Raw genomic sequence first — 24,737 nt, 5'->3', positions numbered from 1 at the left:
CTGCTGGAACAACTGAGCAGGAGGAAATGTCAACGCTTTGGGTGAAAAAACCTGAATCAGCACTGAGAGTGGAGGAGGGAGAGAGTCTGTATAAAGTGAGGAAGACTGGGGATGGGAGATGACCAGGATAAAGTAGGGAAAAGGTGGGGGGACAGCTAATATAGAGTAGAGAGCCAATATAGAGCGGAGAGGGCATAAAGCCAATATAAAGTGGTGAGGGGAGACAGCTGGTATAGAGTTGGGAAGAGATTCATCCAATATAGAGGGGGGAAGCAATAAAGCCAGTATAAAGTGGTGAGGGGAGACAGCTAGTATAGAGTTAAGGCAGGGATGGCCAATCTATGGCGCATGCTGCAAAAGTGGCGCTTTGGATGATTAGAAGTGGCGCATTGCACCCCCGTGATAATAGTAAAGAAGAAAGCCTTAAATATTAACCAAAAACCAATTTGTAGAGAAAAAAATCTATAACAGGAATTCAAGTAGCTTAGAGCTAGAAATGGGTTTTACTGAGAATAAATCTAAAACTTAGCAATTATTTTTAGTGATTTTATTATTTATTGCACATCTTTTGGTGAATGTTATCTTCTTTCACATTAATCTGTTTTCAATTTTTAAATATGTTCAATGAGTCAAACTAGGAAAGACGGACTTTTGTTCTGCAGTCGTTCCATAACTGTTCAATACACGTTTGATACTTGTTTGATCCTGAGGCGCCGGGCATCTGCACCAGCGGTGCGTCGCAGGTTTTTCCCAGTCAGTTTACAATTGACATTCGTGTGCTATGGAGATGTGCTTTGTTCATCCTTTGTGAACATTTGCAGTTCTGTACTTTTTCAAAAATTAAGATTTGTTTTTACATTCAGTTACCCATCACAATGCAAAAGAAAAGCAGGAAGTGATAGTAAGTGTGAATTCAATAAACAGTGGGAAAATGAGTTCTTATTTATAGTGGGTAAGTCAGGAAAACCGTTGTGCATTGTTTGTGAAAACACTTTCTCACATAATAGAAGAAATGATCTTAATAGACACTACAAAACACAACATTAGACTGAAATTGAAGGAAAACTGAAGCTAGTGGTTGGGTCTGAGTTATGGAAGGAATATGTGATTAAGAAAAAGGAAGAAATCAAAAGAAGACAAAATATATTTGTTAAAAGTCTCATTAAGGTAAGTATTGTTTATCTTGTTTTATATTAAATCAATATATCATGTAAAAATGCTAAATATGTCTATATTAACATATTTTTACAAGAATTGAATGGAGGTACAAGAGTTGTATAACGCATCTGAACTCGTGCGTGAAAAAATTGACACATGGAATGTAAAAGGTTGGCCACCCCTGTGTTAAGGGATTCAGCCAGTATAGAGTGGGGAAGAGTGGGGAGGGGATAACACCATATAAGGTAAGGATGGATCTTCTCCACTTTATACTGGCTTTGTCTCCTCTCCACTCTCACTCCAGAAATTCCTGGCCTGCAAAGTCAACAGTTCCTTTCCCTCCACATATGTTGCTTGACTACCTGACTTCATCCAGCATATTGGCTCTTAGAACATGGAACACATAACATAGAACATTACAGCAGAGTATAGGCCTCTTGGCACACCATATTGTGCTGACCTTTTAATCTACTTTAAGATCAATTAAACCCTTCTCTCCTACACAGCCTTCCATTTTTCTACTATCCCTGGACCAATCTAAGAGTTGCTTAAATGTTCTGATCTAGCACCACCCCAGCAGGGCAATCTGTACATCCACCCTCTATGTAAAGAATTTATCTCTGACATCCCCCTATACTTCCTCCATCAGCTTAAGATTATGGACCCTTGTATTAGTCATTTCTGCCCTGAGGGAAAAAAAGTCTCTGGATATCCAAGCAACACACATCAAAGTTGCTGGTGAATGCAGCAGGCCAAGCAGCATCTGTAGGAAGAGGTGCAGTCGACGTTTCAGGCCGAGACCCTTCGTCAGGACTAACTGAAGGAAGAGTGAGTAAGGGATTTGAAAGTGGCAGGGGGAGGGGGAGATCCAAAATGATAGGAGAAGACAGGAGGGGGAGGGATAGAGCCAAGAGCTGGACAGGTGATAGGCAAAAGGGGATACGAGAGGATCATGGGACAGGAGGTCCGGGAAGAAAGACAATGGAGGGGGGGGACCCAGAGGATGGGCAAGGGGTATAGTCAGAGGGACAGAGGGAGAAAAAGGAGAGTGAAAGAAAGAATGTGTGTATAAAAATAAATAACAGATGGGGTACGAGGGGGAGGTGGGGCACCAGCGGAAGCCAGAGAAGTCGATGTTCATGCCATCAGGTTGGAGGCTACCCAGATGGAATATAAGGTGTTGTTCCTCCAACCTGAGTGTGGCCCCATCTCTACAGCAGAGGAGGCTGTGGACAGACATGTCAGAATGGGAATGGGATGTGGAATTAAAATGTGTGGCCACTGGGAGATCCTGCTTTCTCTGGTGGACAGAGCGTAGGTGTTCAGCGAAACGGTCTCCCAGTCTGCGTCGGGTCTCGCCAATATATAAAAGGCCACATCGGGAGCACCGGACGCGGTATATCACCCCAGCCGACTCACAGGTGAAGTGTCGCCTCACCTGGAAGGACTGTTTGGGGCCCTGAATGGTGGTAAGGGAGGAAGTGTAAGGGCATGTGTAGCACTTGTTCCGCTTACACGGATAAGTGCCAGGAGGGAGATCAGTGGGGAGGGATGAGGGGGACGAATGGACAAGGGAGTCGCGTATGGAGCGTCCCCCTGCGGAATGCAGAGAGAGGTGGGGAGGGAAAAGTGTGCTTAGTGGTGGGATCCCGTTGGAGGTGGCGGAAGTTACGGAGAATTATATGTTTGTACACCTCTATCAAGTCATCTCTCATCACTCCTTCTCTCCAAAGAGAAAAACTATCTTCATAAGACATGTCCTCTATTCCAGAGCAGCATTCTGGTAAATCTCCTCTCTCCGTTCTCCACGTACTTCCAACAGTGAGGCGAACGGTGCGAAGATGTGCAGGGAGCAGCCCACATATGTCGCTGTGCTACCGGCGCCAAGAGAGCATGTCCAACCCGTAAGTCTTTGAAATGTGGGGAGAAACCGGCGCGCACGGAGGACACTCGAGCGTTCACGTGGAGAACGTACGAACTCGTTACAGACAACGCTGGAATTGAACCCGGATTGTTGGCGTTATCAAACGTTATGCTAACTGCTATACCACCTTATTGCAAGTAACAGGGAGAAGCAAAGCCTCTCCTTATTTCTCCATACAAGTTGTTGGTGGAACCGCTATTGTTGGTAACAATATCAATCGGAGGAGCACCGGTTGGGAAAACGGGAGTAGGGGACATGACGGATTGCTGATTAATCCTACATTTTCTGCGATAACTATTCCGGAGTGAGGATTTCCTCACCGCGAGCAGTTCTTTTTCACTCTCGCAAAACCCTAACCATTTAGCTGATTCACTTCACCCAGCCGTGCAGGTTGCTCGGCGTGAGCTGGAAGAAATACCGGGAGAGAGGCGACGGCATTTAATGCAGAGCAATGTAACTGTCAGCACGCTCCCGCTGCAGTGAGCATTGCTGAACGATTTACAGTTTAAAAGAATGTTATTTATCCTTTTGAATCGAATCAGTCAGATCTAGTCTGACAATAGATTTAACAATGCCTCTCAAAGAATCAAATGGTTTAGGGACATGACTGGGGGTTCTTGAAGATGGCGGTTACAGAGAGAGATGTGAGTGTTATTTTTGCCCCCTTCCAATCTCGGTTTCCTCCTTTTCATCCCAGTGAGTGACACTCGGCACATCAACGCGCCAAAGAGATGAAACAGCCTCTCCCGCTGTCCTAATCAACCCAGCACAAGTTTCCTGCTACAGCTTCCTACCCCTGGGAGCTGCTGTCAAACGTGACTCGGCGCCATCCCTGACGAAGATTGTAAATAAGTTACAAGACAGTTGCCTTTGTCACCTGCTTTGGCGCCGCGGATTAGTATGCAAATGAGCCTGCGCAGGAACAGGCTGCAGCGCCGGCGCTAATACCCTAAATGATCCTTCAAAACAGTAATTAGAAGTTTTTTATCACACTAATTTGACATGGCAAATTAGTGAATCTGTGCGAAGGGGACGAGCCAGGGCTTCTGTGTGCAAGCACAGCCTCTTGCCAAGAAAGTCCAGCCTCACCGAGGGAGCATGGTAACAGAGCACAGAAGCGACAATTAGCAAAATCAGCAGAAAATATTATCAGTTTGCGGCTTTTAAACCCTATTAAATTGGGACTACAACTTGTCATTCCAATAATTCCGCTCGATGAGCTATGCGGTGAGATTTCTGTTTGGTCACTGGGTTTTAAAACTGCTTGTAACTCCGTTTAGGGAGCCAATAGTCTCTCGGCGTGAATTAACCTGTCGTTACCTCCTCCTGTACGTGTTAACAACTTGGTTGAGCCTTAAGCCAAGAATATCAGAAAAGATACCACAGCTAATGGTTGCCATCATGTAATCACAGGCACCTGTCACCATGGGATGTGGGCAATTTAATATTTTAATTCCCATTGTAAATAGCTTAAATATTTATTTGGGCTAGTTGGGGATGCGGGTGGGGAGGTGTCCAGCGCTGATTAGCTGAAGTGTAGCAAAAATCACTTTTCATTTTCAAGTTCCATTTAGAATTATGGCAAGAGTCTAGTTTGTACCGCATTGTCCTTAATCACTTCAAGAACAGCTTCTTCCCCTCCTCCATTGGATTTCTGGACAGCCCATGAACTTATGAACCTTTTGCAATATTTATTTCTTTTCAGAAACAGGTTTAATATCACCAGCATGTGTCATGAAATTTGTTAACTTTATGACAGCAGTACAATGCAATACATGATAAATAAATATAGAGAAGAAAAAAACTGAGTCACAGTAAGTATATATTTGTCTATTAAATAGTTTAGTTAAAATAAGTGGTGCAGAAAACAGAAATAAAGTAGAATATTGTGTTCACGGGTTCAATGTCCATTTAGAAGTCAGATGGCCGAGAGGAAGAAGCTGTTCCTGAATCACTAAGTGTGGGAAACTTACTTGTAGTAATTTTTTTATGATTTGCACTGTACTGCTGCTGCAAAAGAATAAATTTCATATCATTTATCAGTCTAAATAAAATGAATTCTGGTCCCTTTTAAATTGTCAGAAGTTGCTACTTCACATCGAGAGGAATTCTCAATCCGAACAGGATGAGCTGTCCTATTACATACTTGGATGATTTGAAATTCATCAGCCATACCATAACCAACATTCAAGTCTAACACACAAAATGCTGGAGGAACTCAGCAGGTCAGGCAGCATCTATAGAGAGGAATTAAAAAGCCAGCGTTTCGGGCTGAGACGCTTCGCAGTGTTGATTGGCCTGAAACATCAGCTCTTTATTCCTTTCCAGAGATGCGGCCTGAACTGCTGAGTTCCTCCAGCATTTTCTGAGTGTGTTACACTGAATTTCCAGCATCTGCAGAATCTCTTGTGCTCAGCGTCCAAGTCTAATCCCTCTCCTCCCCCCTTATCCCTTTCATGATTTATTCCAGGTTATCTGTGTGCTCCTCTCATGTGGACTAGAGGAAAATGCCTTACTGATTACACTCTGCCTGAGGTTTTACATCCTTGCTTTTATACACTAGATGTCTCTCAATCCTCACTAACATTGCTTTAATAATATAACCATAGGAGCAGAATTAGGCCATTCAACCCATCAAGTCTGCTCTACCATTTCATCATGGCTGATTTATTATCCATCTCAACCCCATTTCCCTGTCTGCTCCCCGTGACCTTTGATGTCCCGACTAATCAATAACCTCTCAACCTCCACTGTAAATATACCCAATGACTTGGCCTCCATAGCTATCTGTGGCAATGAATTCCACAGATTCGCCACCTTTTGGCTAAAGAAATTCCACCTCAGCTCTGTTCTCAAAGGTTTCAAAAGTACATTTAATGTCAGAGAAATGTATAAAATATACATCCTGAAATGCATTTTCTTTGCAAACATCCACGAAAATAGAGGAGTGCCCCCAAAGAATGAATGACAGTTAAATGTTAGAACCCCAAAGTCCCCCCCTCCCAGATCCCCCTCCCTCTCGCGTGCAAGAGGCAGAAAACAACAATCCCCCCTCCCTCCACTGGCAAAAAAAGATACATTGGCACCCAACGCTGGATGTTCTTCTGTTCTGAGGCTGTGCCCCCTGACTCCTAGACTCCCCCCACTACAGGAAACATCCTCTCCACATCCACTCTATCTAGGCCTTTCAATACTCAATAGGTTTCAATGATATCCCCCCCTCATTCTTCTAAACTTCATCAAGTACAGACCCAGAGCTGAACCCCAACTGCCCCTCAACTGATGGGTTGTGAGATTTCCTGAACAGAAATCTTGTACGATAGGATAGATTCTTGACCTCACAATCTACCTCGTTGTGATCTTGTGCCGTATTGTTTACCTGCAGTGCACGTTCTCTGTCGCCTTTACCCTGTATTGTCACTGTTGTACCTTGTTCTATACCTCAATGCACTGATTTATAGGAACAGCACACAAGACAGGCTTTTCACTGTACCTTGGTACAACAATAAACCAATACCAATTTTAATGGCTGGTTAATAGCCGTCCATATCATGGCCCAGGTGTCACGGTAGCAGGTAACGATGACCAGAAGAACACTGCATGCAGAAATTCCCTTTTTTATCGAGAGGCTAATTTCCACAAAACTAGAGGAAAGTTCAGAATCAGAATCAGGTTTCACATTGCCAGATCATGTTGTGAAACTTGTCTTCGCGGCAACTGTGAATTACAGTAAATATATATATAGTTAAACAGGTAGTGCAAAAAATAAAAATTAGAAATAAGAAAAAAGTAGTGAGGTAGTGTTCATGGGTTCAATGTCCATTCAAAAAACTGACGGTTAGGGGAAGTAGCTGTTCCTGAATCACTGAGTGTGTGTCCTCAGGCTCCTTCCTGATGGTAGCAATGAGAAGAAACCACATCCTGGTTGGTGGGGGTCCTTAATGATGGACGCCGCCTTTTTGTGGCACCACTCCTTGAAGATATCTTGGATACTACAGAGGCTATGGCCCATGATGGAGCTGACTAAGTCTGCAGTTTGCTTCGATCTTGTGTAGTAGCAGCACTCACCACCACCTCCCGCATCCCGCCCCACCATACCAGATGGTGATGCAGCCAGTTAGAAATGCTCTCCACGGTACATCTGTAGAAATTTGCAAGTGTTTTAGGTGTCATGCCATATCTTCTCAAACTCCTAATGAAATATAGCTGCTGTTGTGCCTGCTTTGTAGCTGCATCGATATTGCATGAAATGATTTTTTTTTTAAAATAGAAAATAAACTAGCCTAAGAGTGAATGCTGACCTGGTGGCAGACACATGTTAAATGCATTCACATGAGACACTTTAGTTTGTACTGTACAAAACTGTGGAGCAGTTTATCAAAGTAATAGGGTGGGAGTGGAATAGTGCAGAACATATTTAACGTCTACCCATTCATTCCACTGACTGTCATCTCTTGGCTGAATTGGAAGCATTCATCACAAAGCACGTCCCAAGTCAGTAAAAAGAATTTGCTGCATTTGAGTTATTGTTTTTGAAAACAAAATGCACATTTAATGTGAAGCTGCCAGATACCAAAGTTCACTGCAGGCAGCCTATTGAAATTGCACAAAGATGCTGCATGCATCCCTTTGCTGGGATGCTTTTTGATGTTCGCTCATTGGATAGCTTGTTGACGTGTTTCTATAGCTGATTGTGATGCCATCCCAGAAGGCTTCAGTTGCCACTGGCTTCTATTACATTATGGTTTCCGTGTGAGGGTAACTTATGCCCTGTCAGCCATGGAAGAACAGAGAAGCTTTGTTGTCTTAAGTGTGATAGTCAGTTGAATAAGTAACAGATAAAACAATGTCTTCACGATCACATAAACCCCTTCATCAAACCAGATGTCATTTACCATACCATCCATTAGAATGCAATAGATTTACTATCAAGGAACTCTAGCTTACTTTCAATGCTGATGAAAAACAATGTCACACTTTCCTTCAAGATAAAAAAGAAAAAATATAGGGAAATAGTGAATCTGAAATGAAAACAGAAGAATACCAGGAGATACACAGAGGCCCTGTCAGTATCCAAAGCAGGAAATAGATAGTTTAATATTTCTGAAATAGAGCTTTGGAGTGTTGTCATTGCTGAGATGGTGGGAACATAAGTAAGCAATTTATGCACAGTAAGGTTTAACAAAGCAATAATGAAATTAATTATTGGATCATTTGCTTTAAGTATTAGGTGTGATGGAAGAAAATGTTCAATGTCTTTTATGAAGTCAGTAGGCCTTAGTGTGAGTGGCAGGGTGGATATACATCTCTACCAAGGAAGGTGTAAGGTGCTCCTTCCTTCTGCTAGCCTGCAGGTCATCCTTGGGCAAAGTGTAGTTCCTGTTTATCTCCCTGATCAGGGTCACGTGAAGCCATTGGACCAAGTAGTGGATCACAAGTCCTGGTTATGCAACCACTGATGCCAGGCAGACAATCATTGAAGAGTATTCATAATGGCTGGGGCGGTGGGGGAGGGGGGTCACAACGTCTTGTAAAGACAATGTCCAGAAGGAGGCAATGGCAAGCTACTTCTGTAGAAAAATTTGCCAAGAACAATCATGGTCATCAGACTGTGTTCGCCACAGCATATAACACGGCACATAATGACGATGATGCTGAGACTAAATATCCAGGTCATTTCTACCCAACTGTCGTTAAGGCACATTGACAAAACAGTTAAGAATTGGCCTCAAATAACTTAGAATCAGAATCAGGTTTATCATCATTGACATATGTCATGAAATTTGTTGTTTTGCAATACATTAAAAAGTACTATAAGTTATAATAAGGAATATACAGTGTAAACAAAATAAATAAGTAGTTCAAAAAAGAAACCAAAGTGTGAGATAGTATTTTTAAAAACGCAAACAGGAGGAAATCTGCAGATGCTGGAATTTCAAGCAACACACACAAAATGCTGGTGAACGCAGCAGGCCAGGCAGCATCTCTAGGAAGAGGTACAGTCGACATTCCGGGCCGAGACCCTTCATCATGAGAGCTCTTCCTAGAGATGCTGCCTGGCCTGCTGCGTTCACCAGCAACTTTTATGTGTGTTGTGTGAGGTAGTATTCATGGGTTCATGTCCATTCAGAAGTCTGATGATGGAGGGGAAGAAGCTGCTCCTAAGCCATTGAAGCTGGTTCTTCAGGCTCCTGTGCCTCTTCTCTGATGGTAACAATGAGAGGAGGGCATTTCTTAGATGGTGAATGACTTTCATGATGGTTGCTGCCTTCTTCAGGCATGGCCTATCAAGGATGTTAAGGTGGCTAGTGCCCACAATGGAGCTGGCTGAATTTATGATCCTCTGAGGCTTTTTCTGATCCTGTGCATTTGTGGCCCCATACCAGGTAGTGATGCAACCAGTCCGGAATGCTCTCCACAGTACTCCTGTGGAAATTTGCTAGTCTTTGGTGACATACCAAATCTCCTCAAACTCCCAATGAAATATTGTCGCATGCCTTTTTTGTAACTGTATCAATATGTTTGGCTCAGGGTGGATCTTCAGAGATCTTGACAGGAACTTGAATCTGATCACCCTTTCCTCTGCTGACTCCTTGATGAGGATGGGTGTGTGTTCTCCTGACTTCAGTCTGGCCTACTGCTTCTAATTTATTACACTGCTTGCCTAATGCTTGGGGAACGAAAATGTTCTCCAACTAGATGTTGGAAAATCTGAAGCGGGTGCTGTCTTCATTAGTTGGATAATTACTAGGAGAGGTATGGAGGACTATGGTCCAGGTGTAATTTGATGGGACTAGGCAGAGTAACAGTTCATCATGAACTAGATGACTGAAGAGCCTGTTTCTGTTCTGCAGTGCTCTATGACTTCTAGAAACTTATATCAATTCTCCCTTCAGCCTTTGATGCTCCAGAGAAAGCAATCAAATTTGTCCAACCTCCCCTTGTGTCTCTTTCCCACTAATCCATACAGAATCCTGGTTTCTCTCTTCAACTTTTGGAGGTAAATCCTACAAAAAGCAATGGATACAGCCCAGTCTATCATGGATAAAGCCCTCCCCACCATTGTGCACATCTACACAGAGCGTAGTCACAGGAAGGCAGTGTCTTAGTGTACATGTATCTTGTTCATGTTCCAAAGTCTTTCAATTTCCTCTTTTAATTCGTCATATCTCTGATGTTTTTCACTTACTGTTTTCTGTATGATATGCGTGCTTGGAATGGCCATATCTATTAAGTAAGTTGTTTTTGCTTGCTTATCCTGCAATGTTATATCCAGGCTGTTATTATAGGTTGTTCTGTCTGTAATGGTGGATCAGTTGCGGTATCATCTGGAGCACTCTGACTCTCAAACTGGATCAGGTTATTTATAGTAAGGTATGGTGTCTTTTATGAGTCTGTATTTTAAAGTAAAGTTTTGGGGAATGATGTTTGCAACTTGATTGTACCTGTGTGCAGTAAAAAATCAGACCGAGTTAAACTGCTGCAGAATCCTGTAACGTGTTGGATTATGTTGGCTTGCTCTTGGCATTTTCTGCATTTACATTTTTAATTATGTCTTTTATTATGTATTTTTAATTTTTTTTGTGTGTTAACCACCTGGTCCTGTATTGCCCCAAGGAACACCTGTTTCTAGGAAGAGGTCTCCAACTCTGAGCCAGGCGTTCGACGCTTTCTTGTGGGCATCTAGCCTGCTTAGATTGTGGGGGTGTCTTCCATGGAGGGTCAGGCTCTTCCATTGGTTAACCTTTTCCTCTGTAGTGATACTTTCATCATTTTTCTGGGTTGTGCTTTTATTCAAGTTTAGTTGTGTCTATGCATATGCTTGTGCGTAGTGCAGAATCCAGTTTTCATTGATAAAATTTCTAAGGATATATTGTCATCAAAGTTTTATCCTTAGAAGTTATATTTAGAGTTTGTCAAATGTTTTCAGGAAAGTTTTCTACTTCAATATATAGAGGTATCAATGAGAGAGGATGCAATACTTGATCTCCTGTTAGGGAACCAGACAGGTCAGGTGACAGAAGTATGTATAGGCAAACATTTTGAGTCCAGTGACCATAATGTCATTAGCTTCAAGTTAATTATGGATAAGGATAGGTCTGGTCCTCGAGTTAAGGTTCTAAATTGGAGAAGGGCCAATTTTGAGGAAATGAGAAAGGATCTAGGAAGAGTGGATTGGGATAAGTTGTTTTCTGACAAGGATGTGCTCAGTACGTGGAAAGCATTCAAAGGCGAAAATTTTGAGAGAGCAGAGTTTGCATGTTCCTGCCAGGATTAATGGCAAAGTTAACAGGCATAGGGAACCTTGGTTTTCAAGGGATATTGGTGATCTGGTTAAGAAAAAGAGAGAGGTGTATAGCAGGTATAGGCAACAAGGAACAAATGATTTACTTAAAGAGTATAGAAAGTGTAAGAAAATACTAAAGAAGGAAATCAGGAAGGCAAAAAGAAGACATGAGGTTGCTTTGGCAGATAATGTGAAGGTAAACCCGAAGGGTTTCTACAAACATATTAAGAGTAAAACGATAATAAGGGACAAAATTGGTCCCCTAGAAGCTCAAAGTGGTCGTCCATGTGGAGCCTCACGAGGTGGGGGAGATCTTAGACATTTTTTTGCATCAGTATTTACTCAGGAAACTGGCAGAGTGTATATGGAAGGAAGGGAAACAAGCAGCAGTGTCATGGAACATATAGAGATTAAAGAGGAGGAGGTGCTTGTTGCCTTACAGTGAATAAAGGTAGATAGTTCTCCCAGGCCTGACATGATATTTCCTCGGACCTTGAGAAAGACTAGTGTAGAAATACAGGGGCCTGGCAGAAATATTTAAAATGTCCTTAGCCACGAGTATGGTGTTGGAGGATTGGCGGGTAGCTCATGTTGTTCCATTGTTTAAAAAAGGCTCCAAAAGCAAAGCAGGTAATTACAGGCCGGTGAGCCTGATATCAGTAGTAGGTAAATTATTGGAAGGTGTTCTGAGAGTTCGGATATATAAATATTTGGACAGCCAAGGGCTGATTAAGGATAGCCAGCATGGCTTTGTGTGTGGTAGATTGTGTTTAACGAATCTTGTAGAGTTTTTCGAGGAGGTTACCAAGAAAGTAGATGAAGGAAAGGCTGTGGATGTTGTCTACATGGACTTTAGTAAGGCCTTTGACAAGGTCCCACATGGGAGGTTTGTTCAGAAGGTTCAGGCACTAGGTATCCATGGAGAGGTTGTAAACTGGATTTGAAATCGGCTGTGTGGGAGAAGACAGAGCGTGGTAGTGGTTGATTGCTTATCAGACTGGAGGCCTGTGACTAGTGGTGTGCCTCAAGGATCTGTGCTGGGACCATTGTCGTTTGTTGTCTGTATCAATGATCTAGATAATAATGTGGTAAATTGGATCAGCAAGTTTGCTGGTGACACTAAGATTGGAGGCGTTGTGGACAGCAAGGAAGGCTTTCAAAGCTTGCAGAGGGCTCTGGACCAACTGGAAAAATGGGCCAGAAAATGGCAGATAGAATTTAATGCAGACAAGTGTGAGGTGTTGCATTTTGGAAGGTCAAATCAAGGCAGGACATACAGAGTAAATGGTAGGGCACTGAGGAGTGTGGAGGAATAAAGAGATCTGGGAGTTCAGATACATAATTCCCTGGAAGTGGCATCACAGGTAGGCAGGATTGTAAAGAAGGCTTTTGGCATCCTGGCATTCATAAATCAAAGTAATGAGTATAGGAATTAGGATGTTATGGGCAGGTTGAATTGGACATTGATGGGGGCCAAATTTGGAGTATTGTGTACAGTTCTGGTCACCTAACTATAGGAAAGATATCAGTAAGATTGCAAGAGTGCAGAGAAGATTTACTCGAATGTTGCCAGATCTTCAGGAGTTGAGTTACAGGGAAAGATTGAACAGGTTAGGACTATATTCCTTGGAGTGTAGAAGAATGAGGGGAGATTTGATAGAGATTGACAAAATTATGAGGGGTATAGACAGAGTAAATGTAAATAGGCTCTTTCCACTTTGATTAGGAGAAATAAATACGAGAGGACATGGCTTTAGGGTGAAAAGGGAAAGGCTTAGGGGGAACATTAGGGGGAACTTCTTCACTCGGAGAGTGGTGGGAGTGTGGAACGAGCTGCCATCTGACATGGTAAATATAGGCTCTTTCTTAAGTTTTAAGAATAAATTGGATAGGTACATGGATGGGAGAGATCTGGAGGGTTATGGACTGGATGCAGGTCAATGGGACTAGCAGAATAATGTTTCGGCACAGACTAGAAGGGCCGAATGGCCTGTTTTCTGTGCTGTAGTGTTCTATGGTTCTATCTGACTGTTGTGTAAATCTTTTATGTCTGTTATTCCTCTTCCTCCTTCTGTCTTAGGTAGTGTTAATCTAAATGTGTTTGAGTGTACATAGTATTTTCTAAAATTGTCACTTCAGTTCTTATTTTTCTTTGTAAATTTTCCAGATCAAAGTTTTGGACCAAGATATGTCAAATAAAAACATTAATATGGGTATAGCAATTGTGCTTAATGCTTTTGTTATATTTTTACTGTTGAGCTCTGTTTGGCAGACTTTCTTAAGCTTTGAAATAAGTTCTGTCGAAAGTTTTCCCTTTATCACGCTATGATCTATTTTCTTCCTTGTTGATATCCCAGATACTTATATGCTTCCTATTTATCCATCGGTTGTATTGTATCCTGCTGATCGTTTTGTATTCTATTAGCTCTATTGCACCTTTCTTTATGTTTAATGTTCTGCACTTGACTGATCCAAAATTCATGTTCAATCACGAACAAGAGAAAATCTGCAGATGCTGGAAATCCAAGCAGCACACACAAAATACTGGAGGAACTCAGCAGGCCGGGCAGCATCTGTGGAAAAGAGTACACAGTCGATGTTTTGGGCCGAGACCTTTCATCAGAACTGGAGAAAAAAAGATGAGAAGTCAGAGTAAGAAGGTGCGGGGAGAGGAGGAAGAGATGCAAGGTAGTTGGTGGACTTACCAGCTCTTTACATCACCTCTCCCCTCTCCCAGTTTCACCTGTCACCTACTGCCTTGTCTTCCTCCCCTCTTCCTACCTTCTTACTCTGACTTCTCATCTTTTTTCCATTGATGTTGCTTGACCTGCAGAATCCCTCCAGCATTTTGTACATGTTGCCAAAGTTCATGTTTATATCTTTAGAAAATGTTTCATAACTCCTCTTTAGATTAAATTTATCCTTTGTTTTGTACTACAATCCCTTACAGCTTTTTTTCCTGTAAGTTTTACGTTTTTTGTTGTGAATTACATTATAGTTTTGGTAGTCGGCATTATATTTTCTTTTTTTTATATATATTTACAGCTCTGTGGGGTTGAATGCTCCGATTAATTTTTCTTTTATACATAGAAATGGTTGGCCTGGGGTTTTACGGTGGGAGGGTGGGGAGGACACTAATTTTATATGATTTTATTTTGGGTGCTTTTTCCTGAATTATATATTGGACACATTTGTTTTCCACTGTATAAATCTCTATTTTGTTGATGGGGTTTTTTTTCTGTCGCTGTATTGTAGAAACACATAAAAAAATTAATGAAAAATATAGAAAATGTGACGAAAGTTCTTGACGAGGATGGCTTGGACCCAAATGCCGGAGTATCCGAAACAAGGATCGAATCACGGTATCAAACTGGCTCGGGAACTGAGCACAAAACAAATGCTAGACGATATCACTGGTAGGCTTACAATTAAGCACTGATCCTCAGTTCAGGCTCTCTTTAAATACCCAATTCTTGGCACCCAAAATATGATTGCCAATTAGTGGGACCATCCTGAACCCTGAAAGGGGTTGTGCCAGCGAGCCATACCCCAGAGAGTTAGAGCACCTAACTCCCGGAAAGTGGCATGGCTGGAAGCGTCTAATAACAGAAAAATGTTCTACTATTTGAATTAATTGCTTTAGTTTTACTGATGAAAGAGCATATAATTTCAAGTCATCTATCTATAGAAGGTGTGTCAATAGGTGTGTCATTCTCACCCCAATCATTTGGTTATTTCTGATTTGATACCCTATTTTCATCTGATTCAGTAAATTAGAGAGTGGGTTTAAAGCTAGACAAAGCCATAGTGGGCCTAGAGAGTTGCCCTGGAAAATGCCTCAGTTCATTTTGATAACGGTGGTTGTTGAAAGATAGGGTGATTATAGTATGCCAGTGCTTCATCAGATGTTGCAGGAATTTCACAAGTATTGGATGGAGTTTTTATATATTAAGAACTTCTGTATTAACCCTGAGTACGAGTTAGAATCAAATGCTTTTTGGTGGGCAATATAATAACATGAAAGATTTCTGCTTTTCCACTGGGCTTGCTTTAGAATTACAGAATCTATTATCAGTTGTCCTTTACATCTCTTCATACCCTTACGGCATCCTTTCTCCTCTTCCCTAAGTATACTGTGGTTATCTAAGTGAGTGGTGATTAGTTGCAAGATATTACAATTTTATATTGAGTTAGTAAACAGGTAATAGGACCCTGTTTTAATGGGTCTTTTGTGATTGCTCCTTTTGATAAGAGATATATTTTACCTTCTATCAAAAATTCAGGCACTTTTCCAGGATTTTTAAGAAAATTATTGATAGGTACAGAAGAAAGCAAGTAAATTTTTGTACCAATAGTTATGAATATTATCACTGCCAGTACTTTTCCAGTTGTGGGAATTTTTTATAACCCCTTTCAGCATCCATTGTAAGTTCAGGTATTGCTTGTCTTCAATTGTGTGAGTGTATTCTTTTCTCACCCTAATCTAGCTTGCTACTTGATGGTGCGTCACAATGTTTGACCAGATATTCGACCAAAAGTTCATTATTTCTGCATTTGTTGGTAATTCTGTGCTATAGTTGGTGACATTTTGGTGCATCAAATTTAGTTTCAATGTCCTGTATAAACCTTTCTCATTGTTCCTGAACTGATAATTCTGTTTCCTTCGTTGGATGCATTTCACGTTTCTATTTAGTCTGGCTTTGAGTGCACCAAGCTTTCGTAGTGTATCTGTGAACTCTACAATGCTTTTGTTAGGTTTATTGTATCTTGCATGGACCTTATATTTCCTTTGTATTTCCTTAGCTTTTTTTAACTTTCTTGCACAGGTTATCCATTTAGACAGGCTAGTAAGGTTTCAATGTTGTTTCTTAATCTCTTCTGCCATTTTGGTGTTCTCATTATTCAGTTTTGAGTTTCTATTAATGAGTGCCTCTATCTTGGAGCCATTGCACTGGGCTGCTGTTTATGGTGAACAGTAGGTCATTCTGTGTAGTTCTTCAAATGTTTCAAGTTTTCCTAATATTGATAATTGTTGCAAATTTTGATGACATATTTTGTTTTGGTATGTAGGGTCTTTTTTTGGATCAGTGCTCACATATTCTGTTAGTGTGATGTTAAATGTTAGGATAATTTTGTCTGTAAGCTCAGCTTCGTCATCAGCATTCTGCAGAGGCTCTGCATCTGTGTTGTTGCTATTACCATCAGATTGTGAGCAGTTGTTGAAGTAATTCTATTTTTATCAGCACTTTGGGGGTTGGCATCTTCATTATTTTCTTGGATAATGTTGCTGTGGTCTTTAGGTTGGTTTCATTCTAGATTTTGTGCAACTTCATGTTTTATTTGGTTTAACATGTCTGTTGGGATTAAGTTATTTTTTGTTATCACTCTATGTTGATCTGCTATTCGTTCTGCATTTACTTGCATGAAGGGATGTAGTGCTATAAACTGTTGATGAAGATTGCCCTGTATGCTGTCATGTCAGTCTTAAGTTCCGTTACTCAATAGTATACACGCATTATGAATGTGTTTACTTCTAATAACCATTTCATGCGTGTCTTTCTTCTCTTAACTGCTTGAGTGATCTCAGTTGTAAGCGGACAGCTCCCCTGAGAAACATCTGCAACAGTGGCAGCCTGTGGTGTTGGTGGGCTACTTTGAATACTGGCTGTACTGTTCCCTTTTCGGGTTTCCCGGTGCCTGCCTGCCTACTCAGCAGAGCACCACTAGCGGTTTGCTAACTTTTATTTATTTTTCCTGCTTTTTGTACTTGCACAGTTTATCTTTTGCATGCTGGTTGTCCGCACTGTTGGTGCGCTCTTTCATTGATCCGATTATAAGACCACAAGACCATAAGACAAAGGAGCAGAAGTCGGCCATTCGGCCCATCGAGCCTGCTCCGCCATTTTATCATGAGCTGATCCATTCTCCCAAATTAGTCCCACTCCCCTGCCTTCTCACCATAACCCTTGATGCCCTGGCTACTCAGATACCTATCAATCTCTGCCTTAAATACACCCAATGACTTGGCCTCCACTGCTGCCCGCGGCAACCAAATTCCACAGATTCACCACCCTCTGGCTAAAAAAAAATTTCTTTGCATTTCTGTTCTGATTATGTTCATTGGATTTATTGAGTACGCCAACAAGAAAATTATTCTCGAGGTTGTATCTGGTGGCATATATGTACCTTGATAATAAATGTACTTTTGAACTGGTTTTGAATTTTAATATACTCTTTCTAAAATTTCCATATCCTTCCTGTCAGTTCATCCTTCATCCCTATTGACTCCAGTTTTTCGGAAGCATTGATCTGATCCCACAAATGACTTAACATCTGTCCTTGGCTGCGAAGCTGCCATATACAAATTAGATGGCGGCAAATGCTGAGACAATCTCACATCCTGACGTAATACTCTTCTTGTCATTTGGCAAGGCTCTTGGTTATCTCTGAGCATGAGAAAACAAATCCCCTGAAAATCCGTGTTACTGGGATCTAACAGATCCCAATGGCTGGAGGTGAAAGGTGACAGTCTTGTCAGGAAATGATGCAGCCCAACGCAGTGTATGTTAGAATGCTGTCTCTTGTCTAGGTTAGTCTATTTACAACCACATGCGGAGTGCCTTACATTTAATGTAATCATTAGCCTCTTTGGCCCTATCTTCGATTTGAAAATATCGTTTATTTCTTCTGCTGCTTCTCTCTTCAGATCAGATGAAGTGACCTAATCTTCCCACGTCTCTGGGTGGATGTGAAAGTGGGCATTAAAAAAGAAGCTGAATTAATAGGAATGAGGCTGCAAGTGAGCTGGGTGACAAGTAAGGAATTGGCAATTTATTTTAATCCCTCACAGATCATGCAACCTGTAAGCAGGAATGAAGTGCTATTCAGTTTAAGAGAGTAGACTGGACAATATGCCGGAGTTAATAGAATAGCTGATCTAATATTACTAGCAGTCATAGAAAAGATCCAAGGCATAATGAGCTACACGATGCAGAGCTGCACTAATTGACTTTGACAAATTTCCATTGAATGCAAGTAATGATGGAAGAATAAGAGTTCAGTTTAACTCTGTGGAAAGCAATTTGTTTATACGCCTGTCTCCCACGCTAATTAATTCTTAAAGCAGTTTAAACCCTATCGGTTCGTGGTAGTATTAGTCATAGTGTGGTATCCTGAGGGGCTGTCTATTTGTGGCTCTTCAGGTGCTTGTCTGCAACCTACATATTCTGGTGCATTAGGACAAGAATAAGTGGTGACTGTAGTTAGTGGTTGGGTCTTTAGTTTGTTCAGTCTCTCCTTTCACAGCGACCATTTGTTCTCTGCGGTACAGTGGAGGTCGTTCTCATGTAGCACAGATACCTCTTGAACAGATTTCCTCCAGGTGTACCTATTGAGTGCAATGTCTTCACAGCTTTCAGATGTAATGTTGAATTTCTTCAGGCTGATTTTGATGTTATCTTTGAACACTTACTCTGCCCACCAGGGGCTCGGTGACCTTCCTTCAACTGGGAGTAAAGGATCTGTTTAGCGAGACGTGAGTTAGGCATCTGGATGACATCACCTGTCTATCGGAGTCAGTGTTGCTTCATCATGGTGGAGAAGCAGTTCATGTTGGCCTCCTCCTGTACCCTGGTGTTAGTGCATCCGTCCTTCCAGCTGACGTACAAATTGATGTGTGTCAAAGGAAGCATCTACGGTAAACTCTTGCGTGACAACAATTTGCAGGGCTATGGAGAGAGCAAGGGAATGGGTTTCTGAAAGTGATGAACCTGATGAAGGGTCTTGACCCCAAAACATCAACAGATTGCTGCCTGACCTGCTGAGTTCCTCATGAATCATCACCTCATTCTGTGTCCTGCACTCTTATTTAAGGTGGCTGAATAATAGAATTGGCAAAATGTAATGGCAAATAATTCCTCCTGTGCCTTGTTTGACATACCGTGTGTCAACCTTGCCACTTCTTTAGCGTTTGTCTGTTTTATGAGGCCAAGTTGCTAGCTCGGCGCTCAACCCAGCTCCGAAGACGGAGAGCTTGCAAGGAGCCGGCTGGATCCGAACCCAGGACCTCTTGTTCCAAAGTCCGGTTGTGCACACCACTGCACCACCAGCACAGACATAATAAAACTGGAGAAACTTAAAATTAACTAAATGCACTAAAGGACACACTATTTCTCCTGGGATATTCTATGCACTGGTATTAGTCTAGAGCAGAGAGAATAGATGGCAGTACCAACTATTTACTGTTGGGAAAAGTACTTTTCAGAAACCAATCACACAGGTGGAATGTACTGGTATTGATTTTGTGATTTGAAAGAAAAGTAGACCTATGCTAATTTCCATGGGATCCATATAGTCCATCTAGGATTTCTCATTCAATCAGGAATAGTACTTTATGGTTTGCTGCAAAATTATAAATACTAACTTAGTGTCTAGTTGGTTTCATTATTTTCATTACTCGAGAATGACCATTAAGAGAAAATGTCAGCATCATGTATCAAGAATCAATTGTGCTATGAAGTGGAGGTGGTACATGGAGACCTTCCAGCATTAAGCAAAGGATCTCTGCCCTTAGCAGACAGAATAAATTGAATGAGCTGCAATTTCTTCATCCCTGCTGGGACTTTAAAAGCTAGGAATGTTCTGGTAATGGCACTATGAAGCCAGCTCACTGCATCTCCCTTTGTCAAATAACAACTGTAAACATTGTTAAGATTGCTAAATACAAGAGATTCTGCAGATGGTGGAAATCCAGAGCAACCCACACAAAAAGCTGGACTGTCATTCAGAAGGTCAGGCAACATCTATGGAGAGGAACAAACAGTCTACGTTACAGGCCGAGGTGCTTCACCATGACTGGCAGGTTTCCCTGTTGAAGATCCTGCAAGAAAATGGTAAAGGAAATTTAACCCATTAGCATTCCTACCAAATCTGTGAAATGGATCTACAGAGCTTGAGAAGAGCTAGAGAGCTGAAAAATTGGAAGTAACTACAGTAGTGCAGAACAGGAGTTCAATTAAAATGTGAATGTTTTGGAAAATCTACTTATTTTGCTTCATAATATAAGTTACCACAGGCCTATTATCCTTGTCTGGTGGAGGGACAGTCGACATCGGAGCTGTGTAGCCTCAGTTGTAGTGGGAAGTAGGCCTCAAGCCTCAGGTTTGCCTGTTGCTGCAGACCAGGTGAGAGACGCGGAAGTGCCACAGTGTGGTTGAGATCGGCTGGGGCCTGGCTCCGCCTGTCGGTGCAGCCCTCCTGTCTCCAAGCAGTGGAATGACAGGCTGGATTGCGTGCATCTGTATACTGCTGGGAGACTGAACCATCGCTTTCCGGACATTGTTGCTCAGGGCCTTGGACTATGTATGTTGTTTTTAATCAAGTGAAGAATATGTTTCTTTGTTCGATATTTTGAATTATGTTGTTTGCTCTTTTTGAATCTTTGCTTTCAATTTTGAATGTTTTGCACCTTAGCCCTAGAAGAACATCTTGTTCAGCTGTATCTATCTATGGTTTGAATGATAATTAAACTTGATTTGATTTGTTTTAAACTGATCATTGCTGAACATTCCAGTAATTCCATCCTCTTACACTCAATTTAAAACTTACAGCACGATAGCGTAGTGGTTAGTGCAATTTTTTTTACAGCACAAGCCTTCACGGACTGCGGTTCAATTCCCACTGCTCTCTGTAAGGAGTTTGTACTTTCTACTCATGACCAGTGGGTTTCCTCTTGGTACTGTGGTTTCCTCCCATATTCTAACTAGGTATTGTTAGGGTTATGATGAGTAAGTTGTGAGTAATTCCATCCCTGGACTCACTTTACACCGCAGGCTGTCGGAGCAGTGCTGCCAGGATAATCAAGGACACGACCCACCCAGCCAACACACTTTTCTTCCTTCTTCCATCCGGGAGAAGGCTCAGGAGCTTGAAGACTCGTACGGCCAGATTTAGGTACAGCTTCATTCAAAACTGTGATAAGACTGCTGAACGGATCCTGACCCAGATCTGGGCCGTACCCTCCAAATATCCGGACCTGCCTCTCAGTTTTTTTGCACTACCTTACTTTCCATTTTTCTATTTTCTATTTATGATTTATAATTTAAATTTTTAATATTTACTATCGATTTGTACTCCAGGGAGTATGAAGGACAGAATCAAATATCGCAGTGATGATTGTATGCTCTAGTATAAAGTATAAAGTAAAGAAATTAGTAGCGTGGTGAAACTTGTGAGCTTCACAGCACAATCCTTGCTGATTTCATTTGATGCAGATGATGCATTCCACTGCATGTTTCAATATATACATGAGAAGTAAGGCTCTTTAATGGAATCACTGTTGTCTGTTTAATCATACCCTGTAGCAAGATACTACTAGTTACCATAAGACTTCACAAAATCTGTAATCCAGATGAGCCATGTTAGAATGACCACCTTCCTCCACTTTCAAACAATAATTCATCTTCCTCCTACTTCCCCGCCACTAATATCAAGAATTTAGAACAAACAGTGTGAATGCAAGCTCTGGGCATTGAAAAATTTGATAACATTTATGATTGCAAGTGAATGGCCACAGCTCTTCACTGCTGGGTACAGCAATGTGTTATGCTTGCTTCTTTCCATTCAACTAACACTTTAACAGAGTAATAGAGTCTGCTCTATTTAGCAATGAATGTTTTGTCATGTCGCAGTGTTTACAATTGCGGAACTAAAGTCCTAGGAAATGGCTAATGTAATGTGTTGGGACCTTCTGGCACCCAGGTTAGAATCCAGGCCAAGAAATTGATTGAAGTCTCCTCTCTAATGGCTGCTAGGGGTCATAAATAAAGTGGATTTGATCAGTCTCAACACAACTCCCAGTGGGCACAGTTGTAAAGAAGAAAACTGCTCTCAAAATCAACACAATTGGAGTTTTATTTGGTAAACTCGCTCAGGAAGGGCTCTAAGTGTATGCCTTTTGGGAAATAAACATATTACATAAGTGTAATAGTTGCTGTTGTTTTGAGTTGGGCTTCAAAATGCTTGCCTCTCCCATCCCCCTTTGTGCTGGGAACTGCACTGGCATGTTAGCTGGGTAACTCAGCTTAATAACCTTTTCCTTCACCTACTAATTAAAACTGACTCAAGAGGGGAAGCATATTTATAAAAAGACCTTTTTTCCACCGACTGACTTCTTAATCAGTTTTTTCCCCTTTTCTTTAACCTTTTATTAGCTATGTTGCTGGCATGTAAATGCTGAAAATTAGACATCTCCGATGATCTATATTCACTGGTCCTAGAGCTTCCAGACGCGATAAATGGCAGACTTCAGTGTGACCACTGAGGTAGTGTTGTAGGCCCTGGATCCTGTGGCCACAGTCTTCATGCAGGATCTGCAAAGCCATGTACCAATGGCTCTCTGCCTCAACTTGGTCTTCCCACGGAAGAAGCAAGTGTACTTGGCATGTTGGCTGATCTCGATTTTTTTCACCATTTTTCCAAGCAAAGCTTTGTATCGGGTGTCATAGGCACAGTATGACCTGTGGTTTGTTTGCTTGACTTTCCAGTTGTTAACCCACTTTGGAAAACCAGCTCATTTCCTAACCTTAAACATGAATTCTCTGAGTTCTTTTTCGCTCTTGATAACATGGGATTAACTGTGCTTCTGCTTAGCTCATGAATATTAATTATCAATGGAATTCACCAATGGAAAGACAGAATCACATTGGCACACCTGGCATTATAAATTTAAAATATTTTTTAAAAGTATAAATTGAGTGAATTGTACATCTCTGAATCATTGGATTGAATCCTTAGAGCACAGATGGATGTCTTTTGGCCCATCAAACTTATGTCAGATGTAGCATCCCATTCCCTTGGTCTCTCCATAGCCCTGCAGATTTCAGCTGTGGTTCAGTGGAAGGGAGTTCGGCTCTGACTCACAAGGTGAAAGGTTCAAGACCCGGTGATACCAGCTGTGGCACAGTGGAAGGTAATTCGGCTCTGATTCACAAAGTAGTAGGTACACAACCCACTCCAGAGTACTTCACACAAGATTAAGGGGTACTGATGCAGGGTTTCCACTGCAAACCTCAATAATGCCTCTCCCCCCCCCCCAACAGATGGTGCTCATCCTGAAGCAACATGGAATTCAGCAAGATCAAGAATGGAAGGTTGGACAAGAAGGTTCAATACTTGGCATTCAAGATGAGGTAATAAATTGGATTAAACATTGGTTTTGTGGAAAAAGCCAGAGAGTACTAATAAATCCTTGCCTCTCTGACTAAAGGCCTGTGACTAGTGGAGTGCTGCAAGGATCGGTGCTGGGTCCATTGTTATTTGTCGTCTGTACCAATGAACTGGATCAGCAAATTTGCAGGTGATACCAAGATTGGGGGTGCAATGGACGGTAAGGAAGACTAACAAAGCTTGCAGTGAGATCTGGAATAGTTGGTAAAAGGGGCTGAGAAATGGAAAACGGAATTTAATGCAGACAAGTGTGAGATGTTGCACTTTGGGAAGACCAGCCAGGTTAGGACTCACACAGTGAACAGTAGCTCACTGAGGAGTGTGGCAGGATCTGGGAATACAGATCCATAATTTCTTGAAAATGATATCGTAGGTAGATAAGGTCCTTAGTACTTTGGCTTTCATAAATCAATGTATTGAGCACTGGGGATGTGATGTTATGTTGAAATTGTATAAGATGTTGGTGAGGCCTAATTTAGATTATGAAAACACGCAGTCCTCTCTTATTGTCATTTAGTAATGCATGCATTAAGAAATGATACAATATTTCCTCCAGTGTGATATCACAAAACACAGGACAGACCAAGACTGAAAAAACTAACAAAACCACATAATAATAACATATAGTTACAACAGTGCAACAACACCATAACTTGATGAAGAAGTCCATGAGCACAGTAAAAGGTTCAAAGTCTCTCAAATGTCCCACATCTCACGCAGATGGGAGACAGAAGAAAAACTCTCCCTGCCATGCCTGACCACAATCCGTCTCTGAGTCATCCGAAAACTTCGAGCTCCAATCAGCTCTCCGATACTGAGTACTGAGCGCCACCTCCATCCGAACGATTCGATCTCAATCTCGGTCGCCAACAGCAGGCAAAGCCGGGGGTTTTGAGGTCTTCCCTCCAGAAGATTCCTGATCGTGCAGTAACAACAGCAGCAAACTGGCGTTTCAGAAATTTCTCCAGATGTTCCTCTGTGCTTTCACGTCTGTCTCCATCAAATCAGAATTGACCACAGCCCCTATTTAACGGATACGATATCATTTTTCACCGGAGGGCTGCGCACACGGCGTGCTGCTCTCTCTCCTCCCGCTGTTTGGGGTATTGTGTGCAGTTCCGGTCACCTACCTACAAGGAAGAG

Source organism: Mobula birostris, chromosome 12, assembly GCF_030028105.1.
Source record: "Mobula birostris isolate sMobBir1 chromosome 12, sMobBir1.hap1, whole genome shotgun sequence".
NCBI classification, from domain to species: domain Eukaryota; kingdom Metazoa; phylum Chordata; class Chondrichthyes; order Myliobatiformes; family Myliobatidae; genus Mobula; species Mobula birostris.
This window is presented reverse-complemented; position numbering follows the sequence as displayed.